Source organism: Rhipicephalus sanguineus, chromosome 5 (assembly GCF_013339695.2).
Source record: "Rhipicephalus sanguineus isolate Rsan-2018 chromosome 5, BIME_Rsan_1.4, whole genome shotgun sequence".
Classification (NCBI taxonomy): domain Eukaryota; kingdom Metazoa; phylum Arthropoda; class Arachnida; order Ixodida; family Ixodidae; genus Rhipicephalus; species Rhipicephalus sanguineus.
This window is the reverse complement of record NC_051180.1, coordinates 28748051-28773513: the sequence shown is the minus strand read 5'-3', so window position 1 is coordinate 28773513 and position 25463 is coordinate 28748051.

Sequence of the window (25463 nt, the reverse complement as noted above, 5' to 3'; positions counted from 1 at the left end):
TAAGAGCGTTGTTTTCCCTTGTGTTCTGTGTGAGGACTGTGTCCCACGCGAAAGAACGGAAATTGGAAAAAGTTAGGGTGAGGGCACAAAAAACGACAAAAAAGAAAAACGATCCCAGCAAAGCACAAATCAGAAACTATAACATGGCGAATTTCTTCTTTCCTGCCTAGACAGACCTACATTGCTGATCTGCAAAAGCACCGATAGCAGACACTGAACGTAAAGACAGAGACAAGAGAAATGATAAAAAAGAGATGCGTTCGCTAAACAGAGCGAGAGAGCGAAAAAAAAAAGAAAAGAAGCGTAACGATGGTGAGGAATGGAGAGTAGACCCCAAAAATAAGTTGTGCGGTTTACGGTTACGAAGGTCCTCAAAATCTTAAGATGAGCGGCTATAGGCCTACTAGAATGATGTCATAAAATTCCATAAACTATTGTCTATTCAGTTCGATCATCGCCTTTGCGGAGTCCAACCCGGAACTTTGTGCTTGATAGCACTGTTCTTGAGTATTCCCATTTAGCCACCTCGGCTTTATTTCTGTAATGAACAGAGCTAAATGAATGTTCTTTTTTTGATTCTTGTAAATCTAAACCGGGCCTCAAGATATGAATTATCGCGCGAAAGTTTCAAACTTTAACGACGGGTGCGTTCACGACAACAAGATGATCATTTTTTTTTCTTTCATTCTTCGTCTTCTTGGTAACGTGAAGCACTACTTCTTCGTCATCATCCGAATTTATTTCATTCACACGTACGTAGATATTAGGTAATTAATTTATTTGCAATTGTGTCGGCCAGTTACAATTGGAAAAATGTCCCCATGCTCTGGTGAATGGAACGAGCGATCTTTTCTGGGCGCCAGTTGCGCACGTAGTACACCAATTAGGAGGCTGAAGAAACACGAAGCGGCTAGAGATTAATGGCGCCAACCTCGCTGCTCCCTGCTAATACATAATGACAGTCCTGATCAAAAAGCGTTCGCGGTGGCGCTACTCTCTCTTGGAAGCAGGTCCGCCGCGGTGGAGTGGTGGTTATGGGGTTCGGCTGCTGACCCGAAGGTCGCGGGTTCGATCCCGGCCGCGGCGGTCGCATTTCGATGGAGGCGAAATGCCAGAGGCCTGTGTTGCGCGATGTGAGTGCACGTTAAGGAACACCAGATCGTCGAAATTTCCGGAGCCCTTCACTACGGCGTCTCTCATAATCATATCGCGGCTTTGGGACGTAAACCCCAGATAATATTATTATCTTTTAGAAGCAGTGCTGCCAATTGTCACTAGTTGAGGTGCACGTCCACTTGTTTCGTACCTTTAAACTGGACAGGAAACTTTTGTCTGCAGTAGCCAAGCACTGCGTGCTTCATCATCACAAAAAATAAAAAAAAGAGCTCGACAGTGGGCTTGATTGCCGCCATCCAGAAAACGTGATTTTTCATTTGGTAGGTGTCTAATAACGTTCGTTAAATGAATGGAGGAAACAAAGAGAGACGCCCACAAATATATTTGTGAACTTCCTGTCATTTTAGGACAAAAATTAAGCATAGTTTCGGGCACCCACATGTGTCACCACTTTTCTAAGCCACATCGCGCTGGTTTCGAACTAAAATAGTCGTAGAGAGTGAATGCTACCCCAATATGTATTCTAAAAATATCTTATACATAAAACTATTAAAACTGATTTGATCTTAAAGGAGAAGACCATCTGCATCTTTTACTATACTGTAAATGGTAAGCACTCTCCAAATGTAGTGTATCGCACCATGTTCTGCATATTCAGATTAGTCTCAAGTACTCGTTGACGCCAATACGTTACTCATATTCATCCCGTCAATAACGTAATAAGTGCGCAAGGTCAGAATACCGTTCGCAGTCAATGCTACCGCCTTCCAGGCGTGCTATGCAGGATGGCCCGAGTTCGGCGAAACTCGGTATCTTTCCGAGCTCTGGCGACACCCCCTTTTGAACTAGCTAATAGTACGATAAGGTGAAATCCATCCCTCAGCGCGCGCTCCGTTCCATTGGTTACGATGGAACGCGGTGTCACATCAAGGGCGGTCGAGAAGGTTGGGTGGTGTCGTAAAACTAGAGGCACCTTCTTTCATTTGTTTGTCGTTCCACTGAGTGCAGACGTGCACCCATGCAGGAAAAGTGGCAGAAAGCTCTACTAACTATATTTTTTATGTGTGCGCGGGCGGTTTGAATTTATTTTCAAGCGTTTAATGTCTGCAGCAAGTATCCTTTAGAATAATCAGCACCGTGGCCTCCGAGATTAGTTCCGACCGAGCGCCTTACAACACCGCGGCTAGAGCTAATCGCCGAGGCCACGTTTATAATCACCATGGTCGGCCTGTACATTCCAGCGCGTTGCTCGGCCGGCGCGCGCCCTCGTCGTTCTCTTCTTCATCGTCTACTCGGTCCCAGAGCACGTGCGCCCGGCTGATTAGCTAACTGGCTGGGCGGTATACCTATCTAAGTCAGGACTATTTTCTAGTACACTATAGTCAGGACGTGCTATGACGAAGCTGATTAGGCCAAATCTTGCTAAGGTCGAGATAACTAAGCCATGTCTCACTAAGATCATGCTAATGAAGTCGTGTAAAGCTAAGAACAAGGTAATTGAGATCATGATAAATAACATGACGCTAATTAGGAACGTGTAATTAAAACCAAGATAATCAAGACCTTACTCGCCGAGATCATGTTAATTCGGATCGTGCTAATTACGATTTAGGCTAATTGCCTCTGTACTATGCAGAACCTTGCAAATTAAACATGTGTAATTAATAATACATTATTAAGTATTGTTAATTAACACGACGTTAATTATGGACGTGCTAATTAGGATCGTGCTCATTAGAATTACGCTAATTACCTCTGTACTATTCAGGACCTTGCGAATTACACCTGCGTAATCAATGGTGCGGTATTTAAAACATTATCAATAATGCTAATTAACACGACGATAATTAAGAGCGTGCAATTAAAACAAAGATAACCAAGACCTTACTCACCGATGACGTGTTAATTGGGATCGTGCTAATTATTATAATGCTAATTACATATGTACTTAATGAATGTCGTGGTAATTAAAACATTAACAATTGAGAAAGGGCTATTCACTATCATGTTAGTTAAGACCTTCCTAAGCAATAGCACCAATACTGAGACCGAACTAACACGATCATTACACCGAAGCAGATCAAGCATACTGAGTAGACGAGCCACGTAAAAAGGTGGAAAAAGCGAGGGGACCACAAGCTCCTCCGATGGCCCCAGCCTTGCGCAAGTAGTGCAAGCTTAACAAATTATTTTATATGCAAATAAGCTGCTGAGTAGCGTCCACCGCATGAAACACTTGACAGGCACACCGGCACTATGAGAGTCACGAGTTGAACTGGGGCCCTTTCAGAATCAACGAGTTTGTGCCCGAGTTCGCGCGTCAATCAATATGATTGACAGACGCTCTCGGCGAAGAGCGGGTCCGCCCACCGCGTTTCCTCTTGCCGAGGAACAGTGCTCACGCAGCAACGCCACCGAGCGGCACTATTCATCTATGAGCTTAATCGCACAGACTATGCACACACGCACGAAGAACTAAAGGTTATATCATCACGTGGCTACGATGTCTCGCATTCAATTTCACCGCTTCTCACGACGTACCACTCACAGCTATGAAGCAAGTGCTCCTGGTGGGATATGCGGCGAGAAATGTTACTATTGCTTGTTTGCGGAGACACTGTTTCTACCGATTCGCTAATACAAAAAGATGTTCATACGTGTAATGTAAGTATAGCAGTAACCTGTCCATTTATTTGTCTGTAATATTCCAGAGAAGCGAAACGAGCTGCACCAGAGTGCTGCGTGGTCGCCCTTGTTGCCTTCGAGTGTGGAAATTTCCATGCTGCAGGTGGAACGAAAGAATTTTCCGAAAGAGGACAAACGCCCACGAACAGGCCCATGGGAGGCGCGATCATCAGTTGGCAAAAAGATAGCGCGACAATCACGCTGACGTCGCTGCACTGTCAAAATGTTGACTGAGTTGCGGCGCTGACGCGTTCGCACGCGGTATTCCTTTGAAAACCGCCGCAAATGCCGCGCATGCGTTTGTGACGCCATTCTCGTTCTTTTAGGCGTTTTTATCAACGCTTCTATCGCGCGCTCCGCACTGTCTTCCTATCATGACCGTCGTAGGTCGGGCTCGGAGCAAGCTCGTGTGCCCGAGAAGCTCGGGCCATCCTGCATAGCACCCCAGCTTTCTTTATGTCGTTCTTGTTGTTGGTGAGATGCAGTTCTCAGAAAATCAGTCATCAAAATGGAGCAAGTAACGTCTCGAAAAATCGATCAGTTTCCACTGTGGCTACCCTGACTGATTCCATAGCTGTCTACTATAGGTAATAGCGGCAGTCTTAATCGCGGCCGTCGGAACTCGCCACTGGATGGGGGCGCGCCTTAGCGCAACCAATCGGCGCTTCGTATCATCATTACCAGTGTCGGCAAGCGCTGACTCGAGCATGATCGATGGCTGCCCGCCTCTCACCAGATAGCGAGTGTGCATTTACCTTATGCGCAGGGAACCTGCGCGTATAGCCTCTCGCCATTTCGCAATCACCCGGGAAGTCACTTTGGTAAGCGTTCAGGTAAGATGTATGTAGTACATGCTACAAATTGAATCAAGTCATTCAATTCACTTCAATGAATAATTTAGAAGGAAGGCTTTGTTACCTTCAAGTGGAGAAACTACGTCTTGAAGGCCCTACGCGACTGATATCAGCGATCCTGGATTAAATGTCGTGAGGAATTTTTTCAATTATGCCATTAATCTAGACGTCAGCTAAGGGCATTCTGCGTGTATTAGTAACTGAAATGTACTCGCCTTTTGTTTGACTCTCACCAATGCGTTGACTCATCTCTGGTTCATTTTCTTTTGTAGATACTCTTAAACTTCCGTCTAATTTGCGTTCTTGGTCAGAAAAAGTGTTCAGGCTGTGTAAAGATGACGTCTTTACGTGCGTAATGTTGCCTCCTTTTGTGATGCTTTCTAAGGCAATTATTTCAGTTGTGAGAGATCTGTTATTGCATCATGTATTAATGACTGCATAGAAGAAGAAGAAGAAGAAGAAGAAGAAGAAGGAAAATAAGAAGAAGAAATGGACTTGATTGAGCATAATAGACCGGTGGTTTGGCTTTGGTGACCTCAGGTGGCGCCTCGGAGTTTCTACATAGTAAACTTTATCTCGCTTGCCTGAACTCTCGTGATGGTCACCTGGACTCTCTGTAGGGGTTTATTCCTTTTGCTAACGAGTGCGTAACGATGTGCGTTGATGATAGGCAGTTGTAGAATAGGGTACGCAAAGCTTTGCGTTACCGTTCGTCGCCACTGCGGATGCGTCATACGCTATCCTCTTGTGTACCCACGTTAAGTGACGAAAATAGCGTACGTACGCAACGAACGCTATCTTTGCGTACCCTATTCTAAAACTGCCTAAATGGAGACGCAAATTGAGAAGACAGCATTGTCGCCCCCTATGCTCTCTTTCTTTACTATTAGAACTGTTTATTTAATTTGCAACGTATTACCGATTCATCAGTATAAAAGAACGTGGCTGATTAAAATTGCTTTGTCACTTCACAATAGAAAATATACATAACCAAGTAACTGTAAGAAAAAAAAGAATGCAGATGTTTTTTTCGCCCACTTCTCTGGAAGAACTTCGGATCAGCCTCCGACTTTTTAAGACCACATGAATGAAATAAACTAAAAATAAGCATGAATATTAGGCTAGCTCGACCTAACGGTGAATGCTACATCTTCTGAGGAGAATATTGACGTATGAGCCGACGTTTAGGTGCCTTAAATAATCTTTTCCATGTCGAAGCACTTTCTAGTAATAATAATACAACTACGCTAAAACCTTCTTTTACGGGCAGACCGGTGAACTGAACCGTCTTCAAATGTGTTCAACCACTCTGATATAAAAGAAAAAATAAACAAAACGTAAGATGAACGTGTCAATTTTCCGCGAGTCTGTAAATCTATTTAAATTTTGGGGAAGTGAGGTCGTTAAGTGCTTCGAGACATCGTTACGCAAAACCTGTTAAGTGCGCCAACTCGTGCTGTGGCTATGTATGGACGGGTGTTTTACTGTGGAAATTTATTGCTATGTGGCCTTAAATGGGACAGAAATAAAAGTGCGCGTACACGTGAAGTCAATTTGCTGGCGGCTCAATGAAGAACACGGACGTCGTTTGTGCCGCCGGATATCTTAAGGAAGCATTAGGTAGCAGCAAATATTACTAAAAAAAGTTATTCACGTGCCGAGAATTTTAAATTAAAATACTTGGGGAGGAAGATGCGCGCGTGGCCGTTGGTGAAATGTTCTGTTATGTGTTCATTACAGAGCCTACAAGTTGGAATAGCTGTCGAAGGGCTGCTGCTAACGCATCAGGCGTCTCGTTTCAAGAGAATGTATAAGTGAGAAATTCAAGCGTTACATAGAGGAAGTGGAAAAACAAAAGCGCAGATAGATTTTGAAGTGCAAAAATAAAGTACAAACTTCAATTTAGCTTGAATCGATCGACGCTGGCAGTGCTTTAGGAGTCACAGTCACATACCGATCAGCGAGTAAGGTATCATTTAGCAGTGAAGACGATGCTAATTTATACAAGTGCCCAAAAGAATGTAGTTCAATGCAACGGCTAGTGTAGAGCTTAAGAAAACTTAAATTTATTTTTCTAGACGTTCAAGACCATCGCGTAGAAGTACTATTCAAGTAACTTCTTCTCCAGCTAACCCGTTCTTTTTGTGCGAGCGATTTGCCGGCTGGTGATTATTAAGATGAGCGCCTTAGATGAATAATCAAACGCTAAATGTGACCGTCGGCGTTTTTCCATTCAATCACGGGCTATATCGACAAAATCTCAATTGCGGGTAAGGCTTGTGTGCGTCTCTCTGTCCGTAGGTGTGCGCAGGAGGAGATGGGGAGGGGCGGGGAGAACGGCTGGCAGCACCACCCTAATAATCTGGGAGGGGCGCCAAGTATGACCCATGCATTTACTCAGCGGGATCCGTCCCGTCATTGTTTAAAGTGCGCGGTTATCGCCACGCAGGATTCTGACGCTAATGACGGCCGTGGACCACTGATGATGCATTCCAACCGTTGTTTACTTCCCTTTTTTACCCTCGGAAAGCCGGGGACGAAAGATAGGCCGTTGTGGGAAGCGCGTCATCGCTTCATTTTCCTTTTTGCGTCCATTGCGATGCTTTTCTTTCGAACTAGACCAAAAGGGATAAGGGGAGCGTTGCGGTGAGACCTATTGATTTGTTCCGTTCGCAGATGGTCTCTTTCTTACAACGCTGTCTCCAAATTCAACCTGTTTTTTTATTGAAGTGCGCTAGATCCTTCCTTCACGCTGAAAATATAGCATATTTCTACAAAGTCGCAAGTTCTCGCCCATTGCGATCCTTATCAAGACGTTGTTCTTATAAGTCCCTGATAACATTTTATGGCATATGGCGAAAATCACATTTTACTTAAGAGGATAATGTTGAATAATAAAAAACTGAACCGTCCCAGATAACTGAAGAACACTTTATTTGGTCTGCAGTTGAGTGGATATGTTCGTCTTTGTTGTTGGTTTGTAAGCGTGGATGACGAAAGTCAGCCGGTAATTCTGTACCCGGCCTTCAGCAATTCCTTGAGCTCTCTCGGCGAGTATTTTACGCGTCGAGTGAATAAGCTCATCCTTCTCTTCGTCTTCTAACAGTGGGTAGATGGGGTTGAAGGAAACGATCCGGTCTGCAAAATAATTCAGGACAAGCACGGTGATCCCTTCATCATACGTAACCGTATCCAGTGTATCTATTGTATCCACTGTATCCACTGTAACCGTATCCACTGCACGACCAAGGACTCTCCAAAAGGTCCCCGGTCATCGATGTTAGAACTCTCAGGATAAAATTTTATTTCAAGGATATTAATCAGGAGCCTCTTGTGACTTTGTAATGACTGTAGTACGCATTCCTACCTATTTTCATCATCAAATTCATTTGACTAAATTTGTACGCACAAGCGGAAGGAGACCTCTGCGTTGTTCTTCGTGATGTGCATGTTATTTATTTCTACAGCATATGATGATTCAGATGGGCGTTGAATAAAAAGGTCACTGCCGCTGAAGAGTATTATAGTTTTGCTCGTTTACTGACTCCATCAGGCCGGCAGAGGGATAGAGGGCTAAGCGATTTCAGGTAAAAGATCTGGCCCATAATGTTGACAGACGAAACGGTTCATAATACATAATAATGGCTTAAAATTATATCTCACATTGGGCCCCCGACATAAGTCATGGGCGCAGTTTGTTCTTTAATAACGGCGCTGGAAAGGAACGTGCCGCATTAGAGCGAGCTCTACCGATGAGCAGCTGAAAAATTGCAACTACACATTGCCTCATAAATTCGCACATACATTACACATGTAAACAATGCTGCTCTAGAAAGCTGTAGCAGAGCTATCGGCCTACCAGTTGCGTCTTCCAAATTCGGCATTCGCACTACTGGCAAGTGCAGCACTTCGCAGGCGAGAAACTTTAGTTTCGTCTCTTCCAGGACACTCAGCAACTGAGACCTCAAGAAAGTAATGTCCGTGTTGCAATCCGTGCTAGGCACCTTCTCTAGTAAGACCTATTCGCAGAAAGTGCAAACAAAACGTAGCTTTGTTACAATGAAGAGACATTACACACGTTATACCATGCGTAATATTTCTGAAGTGGTAAAGGACTAATATATGAAACTGGTTTAAAAGCTAATTGACAAAAGTACGTAATGCAAACTGGCAATGCAGCACAAGCCCAAAATGCAAATGCCATAGAATTTGAAGCTTGTTGATAAATTTAGCCAGAGAAATTTAGCAAACATTGTATCGTCTACTCGTTGACCATTAAATAGGTTGGTCATGCAACACACAGTGGAGTTATGACGTAAATAGCAATCAACGTAACGAAATCAACGGTCACATGCATGTACGCAGCTCACTTATGGATTTATTTGTTTAGAGGTAATGAAAATTACTACTTCTGCGTACTTTTTCAGCATGGAAATTCTGCCAGGGCCATAAGCACCTCGCACATCGGAATACAGTTCTCGAATACGATAAAGCACTCTGCTCCCGGCGCCATCAGCTTCTCGATGTTTCTCATGGCTCGAACTTTGTCCGTGATCCAGTGCAGCAAGTAGAAAGAAAACACACGCGCGAAGGGACCATGCTCAGTCACAAATTTGTCTACGTCACCTTCCACGATGTCGAGATGCAGATAACGAATCTTCTCGTGGATGTGATGGATCCTCGCGTAATCCAGAATTGCGGGCGAATTGTCGACGCCCACAAGTAGCTGGCACTGCGATGAGGATCGTGGTAGAAGGTAGTTGAGGGTGAAGAAGAGAGAAGAGGAAGAGCAGAGGAAGGCAGGGAGGTTAACCAGAAGTTTGCATCCGGTATGCTACCCTGCACTGGGGTTGGGGAATAGGGGGTTGAAAGCGAGAGAGAGAAAATAAATAATAAGAAAGAAAACAAAAAAAAAACAATCACATCCACACACACACAAGAGCGTTCCGCTCAGAGGCGCTCTGACAGGCCAGTGGATCGCAGGAAGGCGAGTAGTGCTTGTAAAGCCTTCTTCTGCGACGTTATGTCCGGACGATGGCGTAAAAGTCTTTCTTCTGATAGAGGCTGGTCGTCTATCTTGTTGAGAGCATGGCAAAGAGATTGTCTCTGTGTTCTATACTTCGGACAGTCACACAGAACATGCCGAATCGTTTCTTCGTCAATTCCCGGTACCGCATCCAATCTTGATGAACGGCGGGGCTCGAAGAGTGTCGTCGCTTGCGTCGGTGTTACAGGTTAGCGTCGGGGCGAACGGGTTCCTGAAGGCGTCGAACAACTGCGCATTCGGTTCCCGGTGCTGTCCCATGGTAGCGCTGTACACGTTTGGTGACTCCGGTTCGACCAAAGAACGGCGTCTGGAGTTTTTCGGGATTCCGACTGTGCCCACCACGATACACCTAACCTACGAGGTTGCTAGCAAAAAAAATTAACGAAATATCAACAGTCTTTGAATCTTGATTAATTGCGCGTATCGTTCGCATCCCTGTGTTTGCATCAATCTCATGATGGAAAACCGGCGCACAATGTACCGCATTATACTTCATCTTTCACAGATAATTTTCACGAAGAAGACCTACAAGTCCTCGCTGTATTGATATCTCTCATGAGCACGATGCGCACTCTCCTCAACAGAATGAGAATTCTATCAGATCAATGAGCACTGCGAGTTCTGCATTCCATGGAGCGAGAGCTTGGAAGCCTGAACATTTGAATCCCAGTCTGCTTTAAGGCAAGTGCCGAGGAACCGGACTAAACTATTCCTCGGTCGTGACTCTCTGGGTATGGGTGGTGAACGCTTTCCTTCTTCCCTTCTCCATTCTCTTTCTCCCCTTGTCCCTCCTGCCCTTCATATAGAAGTACACGTTGCTGGGCTAGTCGGTTCATGTTCACGTACAAGCCACTAAAGTATGGCTGTTTTTCCTTGCACAAAAATCATCCATACTTTTGTGGCTTGTACTTGCCTTTCATTTGCCTGTATATATATGATGAAATCGAGAACGACGTTGCAGTAATGCAAATAGCGAATATTGACAACTCCATGTAAGAACACTATACTATCAAGAAATCAAGAACCCTGTACGGTCCTTTGCTTTTTAGAGTAATAATAACCTTCAGTTTCTAGGGGCTATGGTACTACGTCGGCACAACCGCAGCTTGAATACGCGCTACAGGTCTTCTTCAGAGTTGGGACATATCAGAACTGCCGTATCATTGGTTGGCTCGACCGAAAAATACGCGTGCACCGTGTTTACTTCACTGCCATGTATTTGTGCCTTCCTGGCAGCAAGAGTCAGCAATCGCATTTTGGGCCGTCTTCCCCATTCGTTCTCTTTTGTAATTACCCGCTGTTCACAGCTGCTGCGCACGTCACGGAAAGGTTCGACACGCGCAATGTCAACAGTACAGTATGACGTGTGTACGAAGCTGTCACACATTGCTAGGACGCTTGTTTTTTTCATGCACACACGTCAAGTATTCTGCCGACAAGGCGAAAAGGAAAACACTTAGCTGTTTTATCCATAAATGCTTATAAAACACCTCTGGTAATTTCCAGTTTCATTTATTTGACGTACAGAAGGTCACATCATCTTAGCCCAAGCGGTACGGGTACGAAGTATTCAGACAAACACGGCGTGGTATAATACTAGTCTATGCACAACTACGTTATGCTATAATGAGTAACAACATCCTACTGGAGAATGAATGATGAGGATAATGAAAGTAAGGACAAGAATCTTCTTTCTTTTCAGATGCATTATGTTCCTCATCGCGCGTGGGCACCTTCACCGACAAAACGACCCCAAAAAATACGCACGTCTTAACAATGATGCAAGTTTGATGCTATTTTAACGCGATAGCGTTGAAGAGCTCGTTTCGCAGTAATTCCAGCGTTGGCGTCCTTGGTTGTGAGCGAAAGATCAGCGTTGTCCGTGAGAAAAATTTGAGGTAGACGCAGATGAAGAAATTATAAAAAACCTTCGGTTCGAGTGCGACCGGGGATTCGAACCTGCGACCCCTCGATCCGTGGCGTGATGCGTTTAGCCGCTCGACCACCACGCATACATAATCTTGCATACTAAAGGCTAGGTATTTATATGCACCATTTACGGTTGGTTGTACGCACATGTCGGGTGTTCTTTGCGTGGCTGAGGCTTGAGTATCACCTGCGAGATGGCGCAAGTGATCCGCGGGCCCGCTTTTAAACGGCAACGCTTCGGCGTGTTTCGTCGCTCCGCATGCATGGATATAGGAGCCGGAGGGCGTCCGCACTTTGCCTTTCTTTGCGAAACGGTTTAGGTGTCCACCAAGAAGCGAATCCAGGCTAACGATTGGGAAGGCGATATGAACGCGGTCCGATTACGCTATCGCGTTCTCAGTGGACACCTAAACCATGCCGCTAGGAAAGCCAATTAGCGGACGCCCTCCGGCTCCTATATCCGTGCATGCGGCGAAGCGTTGTCTTTTGAAAGAGCGCCTTTGTACCACTTGAAATCGAAGCTCGAGCTTCCTCCCTGTCTTTTCCGCGCTCTTTCCATTCCCGGTAAGATGATGTGACCGACCGGACCGGGTTACACTGCAGGTCGGGAAACCGCATTCTGCCCCAGTGCGCCGAGATATGCAGAATGTTCACTACGAAAAGGGTATTACGAAAGCCTTCACATAAAGGGCTCGCGTTTCACGCTCAGCTCTTTACCCTGGTTTGGGTATGCACCGTGAAAAAGAAATATGAAACAATGAAAGCAAGACAATACGTCAACATCGACAAGGAAACGAGAGCTCATTTGAAAGAAGACGTTGTACCGAAGCGTTTCGCGTTTTATCGGTGCCTGCTGCAGGTACGCATATATGTAGTGTTGCGGCTTTGCTCTACGCCAAGCGAGAACTTTCGTCAAGCGTATCGCTTTAATGCAAGAGCGAAGATAACGGAGATTTGAAAAAAGCGCTTCCTCTTGAATACATAAACAGGGTAATGTACATGACTGTGCTCTCGATGCCTATAAGACAAACACAGGTGAAAAGAGAAGGTGAAGGAGGAGGGATGTATGTTGCGGGGAAATCACTGTACCAGCTAAGAAGACGAACAAATGTTAAAGTGATTTTCTTGTGGGAAACAAGAGACGACGTACGCCGCCTTCGCTGCATTTTCTGTCCCTCTTTTGGCGCAGGTAGGTCACGTGTGTGTGCACTCTCTGCTTCAGGTGTAAAACATTTTGTTCCCTCGGTGGCACTTGAACGTTACGGAGAAACATTTTTGACACTGAATAACGCGAATGAGTGTTACGAGTCACTTACTGTGCGAAGCAAGCGCCGACGTATGCAGCCGTTGCTGGCGTTTCCCTTCCTTGCCTTTGACGTATATAGGTTTTTGATGGCGTGCCCGCGCATTCTTTTGTGCAATTTCAAATGTATTCTTCTTGGTATATTGGTTACTCTTGCCTTATTCCGCAGTGGCCGGATACCTTACAGAGTATGCTACTGTTTTGACAGCGCTTGCCTCGGTAGCAGAAGCGCCAACGGAGATTATTCTTTATGGCAGTAACGTAGGCAAGGGTGTCTGTATTGACATGTTCTGCTTTGTTTTTGAAGTGTTTCACCGTCATAGTGCTTCCTGACAATACACTAGAGGAAAAACTGGCGCTAGTACCTGAGGGAGCTGCAACGCATGGCGCTTCAGCCAGCGTGGGGATGATGAGTAGTACATGGATTTCTCTAAGCTTAGCTTTTCTTTTTTTGGCTCCATTTGGCTCCGTGGGGCCTGCAGCTGCTTTGTCGCAAGACGAAGTTCAGCAAATGTTCAGCAGTTCCACTTCGCCACCTTGGCATTTTCGGGTTCACCAATTCAAATCGGCTCACGAAGTTCACAACGATCCATTCTTTTATCCGAAACAAAAGCCAAAACACAGCAATAAATAAAACCACAAGTGCGTTCGAAGCCGCAAGCACGAAGATGATAGGCAAATGCATGTACTACCCGTCATTACCATGGTGGCTGAACGATCGTAGCGCCAGAGTTCCCTGTAGTCAAATTGCAGGAAACTCTATGTTCAAAGCATTACTGTTTCAGCGTTTCACCCGTTAGAACTATTACAGAAATTATCGCTCGACGCGAGCCACGCCTGAATGTATCCAAAAATTCTCGAATATTTTATCTAACCAAATTACGCGCGAGAGGCGCAAACTGTAGTTCACTCAGGTACACACGCGAGCAAAATATCTTGTGTTGGAATGCATCGTGACTCATTTATAAAGAGCCGAAGCGTCAGATATGTAGATCAGATGCTCGACAACTGGCGTCCGTGCTCGTCGTTATGATTGTACTGTGACTGTTTTGTTTTGTAGAGCACAGGTTCGTCTAATCAAGAGTCCAATATTTAACGGTCATGCTGCTGCGTTCTTCCCCGTCATAACACATGGTAATATCCTACAATCTAAGCTAACCGCACTGAATCAGTCGAATTTGAAATGTAGCGAAATTAACCGGGCTTGAACACGATAATGACTAACATCTATAGGTGTAATAGCAGAAAAGGGACCAGGGAATGCGAGGAGATAAAAATGTAAATCCAGCGCTTGTATTGTGGAATTGTTCCTTATCACTGTATTTGTTTTATAATCGCTTATATTCTCTTTAGAATATAGTGAACCAACTCGCCCATTGAGCCGCGTTACTTAAGAGTTCAGTGACCTGCCCCGGCCGTCGAAATATCCAACCGAAAAGCAGCAGCGTCCCTGCAGAAGTGAAAAGCAATGGCGAACACGATTTGCAGTGACTTACACTTCTCAGACTGCTTAGTTTCATCCACCGATATCTATTATTAGGTCTAATGAGCTCTCGTTTTTTATTTAATTTCACTTTGTATTTTATATTACCGTGACATCGTTCTTTAAGCTATAGACCAGTGCCCCATTTTTTAAAATTCTCACTCTACAAAATTACGACGTACTTTGCGGCATAAAGCCTTCAGTGAGGCTAATCGTACTTCTCATATACAGCATTGCTCGTAGTATGATGAAACATCGCGATATTCAGCTGCTAAATTGAATTCACCTGCTCACAGTGAGCTTCTTTAAAGCCCGCTAGCCTTGTGCTGTACTGCTGTACACTCCGCCTATTGGGTATTACCGGCTCAACGCACCCGTTTTGTAAACATCTTGTCAAGTTGACGTACCTCCCCAGCAAGAGAGAGCAAAAGAGGTAGAGAGGGAAATAAGAAGGTGCAAGGAGGTTAATTAGACTTTGTCTTGTTTGCAGCCCGATAAAGTTTTGTCTTGTTCGCAGCCCTTCACTCTCATTCTATTTGTTTCTCTTTCTAGCTGTTTTTATCTTTCTTCCTCTCTCTTTCGATCTCTTTTTCTCTATACATATTTCTTTCTCTCTCGTTCCTTGATTATATCCCTTTCTCTCTTTCTTTCTCTTTCTGTCTCGCTCTCCGTTTTATCCATCTCTTTTTTGTCCGTTTCTTTCTGTATCCTTATGTGGCTGTGTCTTTCTGTGTGTTTCAATTTTGACTAAAGTGCGTTGGCGGGCTAGTTGGTTGTTCATGCTTAGTTTCTCCAGCGCGACTGGACGCGGACGGAGAAGGAACACGCAAACACACACACAGCGCTGACGGCGAACTTGGGTCCACACCTGAGGACGCGTTGCACATGTTCCGGCAGTGTCACGTCACCCACGACGTGAATGGGATTCGTTGGAACCGGAGACTTCTGCTCCTGCTTTCTTAAGCCCGGGAGCACCTGCTGCCAGAGGAACTCGGTTGAGCTGCTAGTAAGCCTGGAGAACTCCCGCCAATTTCATTTCTAGTACATCGGGCATCCCTCCTCTTTTTGTCTCGGACCCATGCCGCATTGTTTTGCTGATCGCAACCGCAGCCTGCAAAGCTAGAGTGCTAGGCTTCTGCATCCGACACAAGGTTCTGCCTCCAGAGATTGTGGCCTTATTCGGCTATTGCCTACCTTCAGTGAACCATGGGGTTCGCATTTGTAAGGTAATGCGCTCTGAATGGCAGAGGCAGGTACGGCTGTGCAGAGACCAACTGAGGCATCTTCTTGGACCGTCTTCAAGCCCTCACACTCGGCGGGAGTTCTCCAGGCTTACTAGCAGCTCAACCGAGTTCCTCTGGCAGCAGGTGCTCCCGGGCTTAAGAAAGCAGGTGCAGAAGTCTCCGGTTCCAACGAATCCCATTCACGTCGTGGGTGACGTGACACTGCCGGAACATGTGCAACGCGTCCTCAGGTGTGGACCCAAGTTCGCCGTCAGCGCTGTGTGTGTGTTTGCGTGTTCCTTCTCCGTCCGCGTCCAGTCGCGCTGTAGAAACTAAGTTTCAATCTTATTCTACGTTTTTTCCCTTTCTTTCTCTCTATTTCTCTCTTTCTCTCTATATTTTTTCTTTCTCTCTCTTGGTACTCGTGCTCTCACCTATGAGAGTTATTTCGCCCCACGCTGGACAAATCGGCCCGTCTGTACTGGGAGCAAAGCAGAAGATGAAGAAGAGGACGAAGAGATCGCGTGCCGTTTCATGATGGTGATAGTTCTCTGGCCGCTCTGCGCGGACTAATGGTCGGATTAAACAGCTCCAGTGTTAAATTACATATTTGAAACACTGTCACACGAGGAAATTGTTTCGAGTGACGGCAGGAGATTTTGCGTTCTGCGTGTAATTCGACCTACCGTGCGCTACCTGCATTACGTTATTTTAGTGCGCTGGAGAGAAAAATAGAAGCTCCCATATCGGAGCAAGGTGTGAGTACGGGCTAGTTGGTATTCCATTTCAAATTGCGGTTACGGCGCAGGGGAAGACACTACACAGGGACCGACAAAGACGAGCGCTGTCTCGGAGTCTATCAGCATACCTTGACGTTTACAACTTCATATTAAATTACCACTAATGCGCCCCCTTCAGTAAAAGCGCAATAAAGACACAAGGGCAATGCTCCGGCCGCATTGTCTGTCCTCATTCGTGGTCTCTTGACACACTTACTATCACTGCTTCGGGCACTTGAATTTCACCGTAATTTCTTGCTTATCGGCTGCCTGGCAATACAAGCAGCAAAGAATTTCGACATTCTTTTGAATGTGTAGAAAAACGTTACAAGGTACCTCACCCGCTCGGCTTTTTACTTCGCACGTCGAGTTTCTCTGCTAGACGATAAGCTGTCGCAATACACTTTCAACACTGGCTACTCAGACGAAAAATGGACGTGCAAGGTCGCCTAAATAAACAAGGAAGAAGTGGCTCACCGAAGCCATTTCTTTTTTCCAGGCAATGTCTAGCACGCCCAAAATCTGAAAGCACCTATATTAAACCGTTGCGTGAAACGGAGAAAGAAATTACGTCACCCGGATACGAGGGGAAAATGATGGCGCCATATTGAAAGTAGACATGAGAAATTTTCTGCATACCTAAACGTCGTGCTGGCTGCTTCGTGAGTAACAAGAAAGTTTATCCTAAGGCATCTATGCACAGCAAACTTGTCAGGTAGTTTGCAACCAACTGTTGCATAAAAGATAAGGCAGGGCAAACGAAAAGCTCAGCCTAATGGCTTTGAATAGTTAGGCCATAAAAGACTAACTAATGGAAAAAGGAGGAAAGCACTACAGCGGAGTGCAAAGTTCCCATGTTGCTCTGTTCAAAAACTAATAAGAAGCCACCGCTATAAAAAAGCAGTGTGTAGCAATCGAAAATGCATATTTAAGGTAATCCTTTCTAGATCAGAGAATATTTTAAAAAAAGAAAAGAAAAAACGTGGAGCCAAAGTTTCTCCTGGGTCTTAGAAGATACAAAGAAGTACGAAGCCCAGCTTGGCAAAAGTTATAGGGAACCGCAAGCAAAATCTGCTCTCCCGGAAGCTCCCGTAACGACTGCTCTCGAATGGAGCTAACCCCCCTTGTCTAGCGATGTCGAGAGTTCATTTGTATTGGTCGGTGAAGCCTAATAAAGGATCCGCGAAGAGTCCCTTTGCAGAGCGCAATTAATTTCGTGCCCGAATAAAAACAGCTGCCTTTGGGGACCACCAGACATTTTTTTTTCGCTAAAACGATGCTCACCTATAGAGTCAGGCTCAGTCATCAAAACTTGTAGGTTTTCTTGTAAGCCCGATACACCAATTATGTGTCGTCCGCATGGGTCCACGTTGTAGAAGAGACAATCCGGGAAGGAAATTAAGTGGCAACTCAGCCGTACGAGGATTACTGCTTTCGTGACATAGGAAGCCTGGCGATCTGCTTTTCTGTTGAAGCCCACGATCGAGACAACGGAACAAAGACTCACCGGGTCCCTTATGCATTCACCTAAGACGCCTCGAACACGAAAGCCATCTTTTTCTTCTCAGTCGATGCATTCATCCCGCCCCGTCACTCTCCCAAAGCTTTCTGCAACTAACGTGGTTTTTCATTGCCTCCGTGATCGGCCCACCTTTCACCAAACGACGGAGTCATGTGATGACGTCATAGAGGAGTCATGATAGCGTCATGAGGACGTCGCAAGTTCGGCAATATGTGACCTCATGATGACGTCATACGGTAACGTCATCACGTGACGATGATTTTTTGCATCAGCCGTGTTGACGCCGCCAACGCCGACGGTCAATTTTCGCGTTTGATGAGGCATCCAATGCTTTCGCCTTAATACAAACAGAAAGATAAAGCGTGCAGACCAGCCTCCTTTTGGAAGTAGCATAGCCAGCAACAAAAGTTTTTAAAGAAAAAAAGTGGCCGTTCGAAATAATTACACTATATTCCATGGGTAGTTGATGTAGAACTTACATGGGGACGGATAGTTAAGCGTTGCACCCAAGGTCCGTTCACCCAACCATAGTCGTGGAGTTCCCCATGTCAAAGCACTACTTGAACCAAAGCACTACTTGAAGCACTACTTGAATCTGAACACAACTGACACCAGTTTTCGCTAGGTGATGGTGTCAGTACTCTACGCCGTAAAAATCTTTTGACGACAAGAACGCACACAAATTTCTACATTTAGGTATTGCGCTCGTTGCAACGTTGTTGGCTCGTCGAAACATAACAAACAACAAGGAGTGAAAATTTACACACATACGCAAAAGACAAACAAAGTCAATGTCATCTTGGAGCAAGGTCTCCGCTAGTCTATGCTCTGGTCTCTATGTGGGCGCCCGTCTTTCTAAAGCGACGTTTCATCAAATATGATTAAAAGAGTACTCATACTAAGCAGTGCACGCAGTCGGAGAAATGAAAAAACAATTCTCATTAAAACAAGACATTGCACATATTGCTGTACATCTATATATTGTATATACGAAAGAAGGAGAACTTAAGGGCTCGTTTTCTTTGTAAGACGCAACATTAATGACAGCCAACAAACAGTCAAACCATGGAAAGTATAGGGGCGTTATTTGTAGTCATTATGGTGGAGATGTGAAGAAATGAAATTGGAAGAAAAGACAACTTGCCGCCGGCAGGGGACAAACCTGCAACCTTCGAACAACGCGTGCGATGCTCTACCAATTGAGCTACGTGAGACTTTCTTTATCGCAAATAATGCAATAGGGGTTTCTGAAGGCGTTCTCGAACTTTGCAAGTCGCATTTCTCGCCTAAAGTCAATATTTAGGAATTTAGTTAAATAATCCCAATAACCAAATTATTTAATTACAAAACAAAAAATTGTCTGTAGTGTTCAAGGTGTCTGTCAGCAGTTTGCAACTGACTTCACAAGCCTGCCTCTGATATTGTATTTTTTAACCCTCGGCTAAAGATAGCTGGGACACTATATATATGTGTATATATATATATATATATATATATATATATGTGTGTGTGTGTGTGTCGGGTCTCAGTTGTCGGGCAGAAGTTAGATAAATCTGAGCTCATATGTGCATGCTTTTAAGACGAGTCGCCCACGTTCGTCTCCGACTTTTTCTCTCGGTTGACAAACTTTCGCCGTTTTGTTATTGGTTATGACGTCTGGGGTCTGGTTTTCTTTTTCTCCTAAAATAAATGCAGCGGTGTTAGATGTGCAAGTCTTGACAGCTTAAGATGGATTGGGTATTTTGACGCGGCTTCATTCATCATTCATGTCATATGAATGAAAGTACATACTGTGGAGGCGCATGCTTCAGTTGGTGTGATGCATCGAACTCCGAGAAAACAGTCGAAGGCCGCCAAGAAGCCTTACGCACCAATGGCCCTTCCCGTGGGCCTGCGAAGGCATTGTGCCGAACAGAAGCAATGTGTCACCCAAGCCTAATGGACCGACGGGAGCTATGCGACACTGTCGCTCTGCCCAGTGCGCCACTGAGTTCGCTACTGCAGTGCTTCACCGTTAGGCTTGTCGTACTCGGGGTGCAAAGTACAATAAATCGTTGCAGAAACTTTTAGAGCAGAGCTATTCAAGGTCGAAGTTGTGTATGTGTCGTAGATAGAAAACTATCATCATGATGAACCGGCACGCCTCATCCTTGTCCTCTTCTTCATCGCCTTCCTCTTCTTGCTCCTCTGCTTCGCTACTAGAGCACGTGCGCCGATTTGTCCGGCGAGAGACCATAACTTGATGGGCTAGAGAACGAGTACAGAGATAGAGAAAGAAATAGAGAGAGGATGAAATAGAAAGAGAAAGAGTATTTCTGGGCGATAATCTTTTTTTTTTTACCGAGGTTAGATTTGAACTCGCGTACACACGATCCTAAGGTGAGCGTCCTAACCACTCGGCTATCCAGGCACGCTGGCAGAACAGAGCATAGCCTTGTATAGTATAGTACAGTGAGGTGGTGGGAAAGGAAAGTGAAGGTGAGAAGCACGAATGTGAGTGTTATGTGGAGGGAAAGGAGGAGGGGAGAACGAGCTCAGACAGAGAGACGGAGAGAGAGATATAGAAATAGAAACAAAGAAACAGACAGAAAGAAAGGCAAAAAACAGAGAAAAAGATGGAAGGCGAGACCGACTATACAGAGAGAGAGAGAGATAGAGAAACAAAGACGTAGAAAGAAAGAGAAAAAAGACAGAAAAAGACAGGACAGAGAAATAAATAGACAGACAGACAATGAGTTAGAAAGCAAGAGATAAACAGAGCTAAATATATAAGGTGAGGGACCAACTACACAGAGAGAGAGAGAGAAACAAGCCTTGCGCGACTTGTGCAAGCTGCGCTATTTTTTTATAGTGTCTTTTTTTGTACAGGTATACAGTGAAGCTATCCGTTCGGCATAACCAAGGAGCCGATTCTGGCCGAAAAAGTTGGAATGCACATGTGCGCTTACCTAACGCACCATCCTTATTAACACGAGTGTTTTTCAAGGGTGCACCCGTTGCCGGTGCTGGAGAACTCTGGTTCTGCCGAAGCAAGTGTTGATGTTATCGTGAAATGTTACGCCACTTTTATAAACAATGAGCTCTACTTCTATTATGTTGGACGTTCTCCTTCGTCTTCTCGTTCCTTTAAAATCCATGAAATGCCTGTGAGGTATGGTTCTCGCCGAAAGTGCTCTTTTCACGTAGGTCCTTTCACACGCCCCGGGGAAGTCGAAATTACTGGGAAAAATAGGAGCCCACTTTTTCTTCTTAGCCTTGTGGTATATAAGAGATGCCGTAGTGCGAAAAAGAAGAAAGCAAGAGTGTGGCTTTCGTTGCCTAAATTATGCACAATGTGAGCAAGACATTTGCCTTAAGTTCATCGCTGAATATTTAAAGAGCAGCCTTGGAAAAGTGGGTGAGTCTTCTGTTACTTTTTTCTAGACTTGGTTCTTGCTGTTTCATCCCTGTGTTCCTTTTCACCTTATACAGCAGGTAACCCTGTGAACGTCATCTGCATTCAGTAGAACATGTTGAGTTAGTGACAAGATTCACACACAAAAAATGGGAACCCTGACCACAGTCTCCGAACAATGGAGTAGAATCATTGAACCCAGATTCGATTCAAGGTTGGCCACAACGGCGTGAAAAGTGCTAACGTTTTCTTTTTTTTATTTATCAGTGCCGAATTCACATAGATTCTTATTCGTAAATTTTCATTGCCTTAGGCATGGAGACATAGGTGATCATATGCCCAGCATCACGCTTAGCTGGAAGTTTGTTTAACGTATAATTCGAGTGTAACACGCTTTCATGAGTACGGATGCTGACATATACTATATAAATGGTCGTAAAGCGCTTTTACCTTGCTTCTGTGGTCAGATTCCTTCTATATCGTTTCTTTTCTAATAATATTTCCTAGTTTTTCTCATGACGCACTCCAGAGTAGCCAACGAGACACCTACGTTAGTTAGACTCTTTGCCTTTCAGTGCTTTTTTATTCTTTCTCTCTGTTTCAGTATCTTTCTAAAAGAAACCGTAAATGTTCCTATTTTTTCACCTATATACGCTAAATACATATAATAGATCATTGTCGCTTTAGACGTTAAGTATGTGTAGTTCTCGCTAATTTCACGTAAGTACTCTTAGCTACATTCTAAACAACATCGTATAAGAAAGACTAGTCGCACTTAAATGATCAATTTAAAAGCAGCAAATGCTGCTACTGGCATAACAAGCTTGCCTTTTTCACCTTTCGGTTTATGTGCTTGGCTGTCTCTGCGAACACGTCCGCCCATGCGTTATTCAGGCTTTCAAGAAGACGACACCACAAATGAGCGCGTTGTGCGGGCGGAGGGTTTCGAGCAAAAACGATGGTTAATTACCTATGGCGTACTGTACGGCGCGTGAAACCTAACTCGCACAAGTCATTCGCCCACGTCCTAAAAATCTCAGCTATAGTCTATTCAACGCCACGCTTCTGTCCACGGTATTTGTAATAGCACGCTTAAGCTAATATTTCATGCGTTATAAAATATCGCAAGGCAGATATAGTTCTGCCTGGGAGCGCTGCGAAAGAGTAAAGAACAACAATGTAAAGCTACGCCTACGTCGAAAACACGTGTTATATTGATCTTAACCTGCCATGATGGCTTGCCGGTTATGGCGCTGTGCTGCTAAGCTCGATTCGCTGCCCTGATTGCCACATTTTCATGGAAGCGAAATTCAGGAACGCTTGTTTTTTTACATTGATTATTTAAAAAATTCGCCGCCATCCCAACCTGCGAACGTGAATATCCAGAGAAGCTGCATCAAACATCACACATGATGCTGAGGGGGGGGGGGGGGCGCTGGGGGGGAGAGGGATTATGATTACTTTAGAGCAATCGTAGTGATAATCGCTTTGTGGTCGCTGTGGTAGACCATGATTGATTCTACGACTATTTTCAGCAAGACGAATTTGTTCCTTTCGTCGAGCATTGTATTCAGGCTGGTCTTCTGGTGTCTTTAATTTTTGTGGTCTACTCATGGAAAAATTTTTTTTTCTCCAAGAAATTCTCTCTTTCTATTTTTTTTTCTCTCTCTCTGTACTCCTTCTCTCGCCCATCAAGTTATTGCATCCATCGTCGTACAAATAGGCGCACCTCTTGTGGAAGTGAAGCAGAAGAGGAAAAAGAGGAAGGCGATGATGAAGAGAACGAAGATGGCGCGTACCGGTTCATTATGATAAGTTTGTATGTACGACACATGGCTAACATCGACCTTAACAACGCTGCTGTAAAAACTTCAGGTGGTCAAAATGAATCAGCGCTCCCCCACTACGGCCTGTCTAATAATCATACTTAGGTTAAGACACCTAATACCCTAAAATTTAATTTTGATTTTATAAATTGGGTTCACTGTGGCTGGTGTTGTTTATTTCTTTCTTTGTAAGCATTTTATGTCGGGCTGGAATTTATCGAGCTGGAGCTGTTTGAAGCTGTAGGCGAAAACAATTGTAGGAGTGTTTATTGACGTCAATTGAGTGGCTTTCTTCATCCCTTGGCTACTTCTTTCCGCCAGTAGCATTAGTGAAGACGCCGACGTTAGAGAGGCCTGACTGAAAAGGTAATTCGAAGTTTGAAATGTGGGGCCCAATACAAGGACTTTTTTGTCCATATTTTTTACTATATTTTATATCATAAATAACGGACCCCGTTTTATTATGAAATGCGCACCACGCTATGTACGTCGCAATTAAGTGCACGGTGCGTTCTTTTATTGATATTGTTATTAATATAAATGTTAAAAAAACATTGCCTGTTATCGTAGCGTAGATACTTCCCTTCGAGGGGCAAAGAAACAGTAAAAGTACAAAATGTACTTTTTTTTAACTGATTTCAGCCTTTTTTTAAAGTTTGCATTCACTTTCACAACTTACCTGTCTGTGGATTCACTAACACACAATCCGTGCTGTTTGAATTTTGATGTACAACTCCCCTCATCTAATATTTCAGTTAGAACATTTGATGTACTTGAAAAGCGCAAACGTCCTTGAAGTTCTGCGCGCTACTTTTTGAGGCACACAAACGAGTAAAAGAATGTCAACGTGGATTTTTGGGCTAGTTGGTTATATGCTTCAAAATTGGGCATAGCGCTAACACACACGGACGAGGAAGAGACAACAGGACAGGTGAAAGTTAGCACCTGTCCTGTTGTCTCTTCCTCGTCCGTGTGTGTTAGAAAGAACTTTGTGCCTTTATTCACGAAGTAGCCCAGAGGCTGGAACTGCCAATACAAACAGGTTCCGACTAATCATAAAACCAAACTTATTATTGAACTCAGCCATCCAATTTTAACCAGTTCCTTCGAACTGCGAGCTTCAGCCCCCGAAATGCTGATTCAACACATGAAAACTTTTTTTAGTAAGCTTCACAGAAGCGTCAGCACATCGAAATGTTGTGGCAGTGGACAGTATGCCTAATAATTCGTAATAATTTATTAGCTTACGTTGTAATTATTGAGCTTCCAGCACATGTTGAAATTTAAAAATTGAAGTCGGCCGTTGTTGAAACAGTAACCTTCTCCTAAAAATGCACTCCCTAGGGGGTATCGATGTCGAGAAATAAATCCCTCAAATCCCGCGGCTAAATGCACGATTTCTCCGGCTAATAAGTTACCGCGTGATGGGAAAATGCCGCGATGAACCACCGGTTTCTTGCAAACAAAAATAAGGCAGAAAAGTTCGAGGTTCGGGGTAGGTTGTCACCAAGGGTCGGCGTTCAGAAAGCAGTTTCCCGTGTATATCTATATAGGTGTCCACGGCTGTGTATCAACGGCGCTGGTAGAGGACAGACGTGGGCATAAATTATTCGGGCGCGAAAGGCGACGACACGGCGAGGCTTCAATAGCTGAATGGACGAACGGGATTCAGAAAAGCCGAGCACTCTTTATCGCGAAACGTTCGCCGACAGTTGGACGACAGCAAAAGTTGGCATTCGGGCAACACCTGCACCACGGTGTAAAAGTTTCCGCCCTGCCTGTGAAGAACGAATCGATTTCCTGCCACCAAAACTTTTTGTGTGGGATCGTAAACACCAAAAAACTGTAGTAGTTGACAGGGAACCCATTGAATAGGACATGCCTCTCACTGGACGGGAAAACGTACTTGTGTTGTACTCAACCTTGTCCAAGCCTACGGCCACGACACGCCTGTACTGCAGGTTCAGCACCGAAGTTCCTTACGTTATGAGTGCAGGAATAAAGTTTGCCGATTCACTCAATGCACCTTGCCATCCTCGGCATAGAGGGCGCACACTGGCTGATAAAAAAAAAAAGAAAAGTGAAACAGGTTTTCGCCCCAGCAATATTGTAGTAGTTCTTTAAAGAAGTTTTTTTGTCATTTCTATAAGCGTGCCTTATGCCACGTGCCTATCGCGTGCTTCAACTGAAGCGGGCATGTGCATAGAGGGCTTCACTCGAAGATTATTTGTGTCTTCTTGAAAGTTCCGAGCGTGTTACGCATCTAATCTTTCTTTCGTGGGACGTAGGCCAGTGGAAGTAT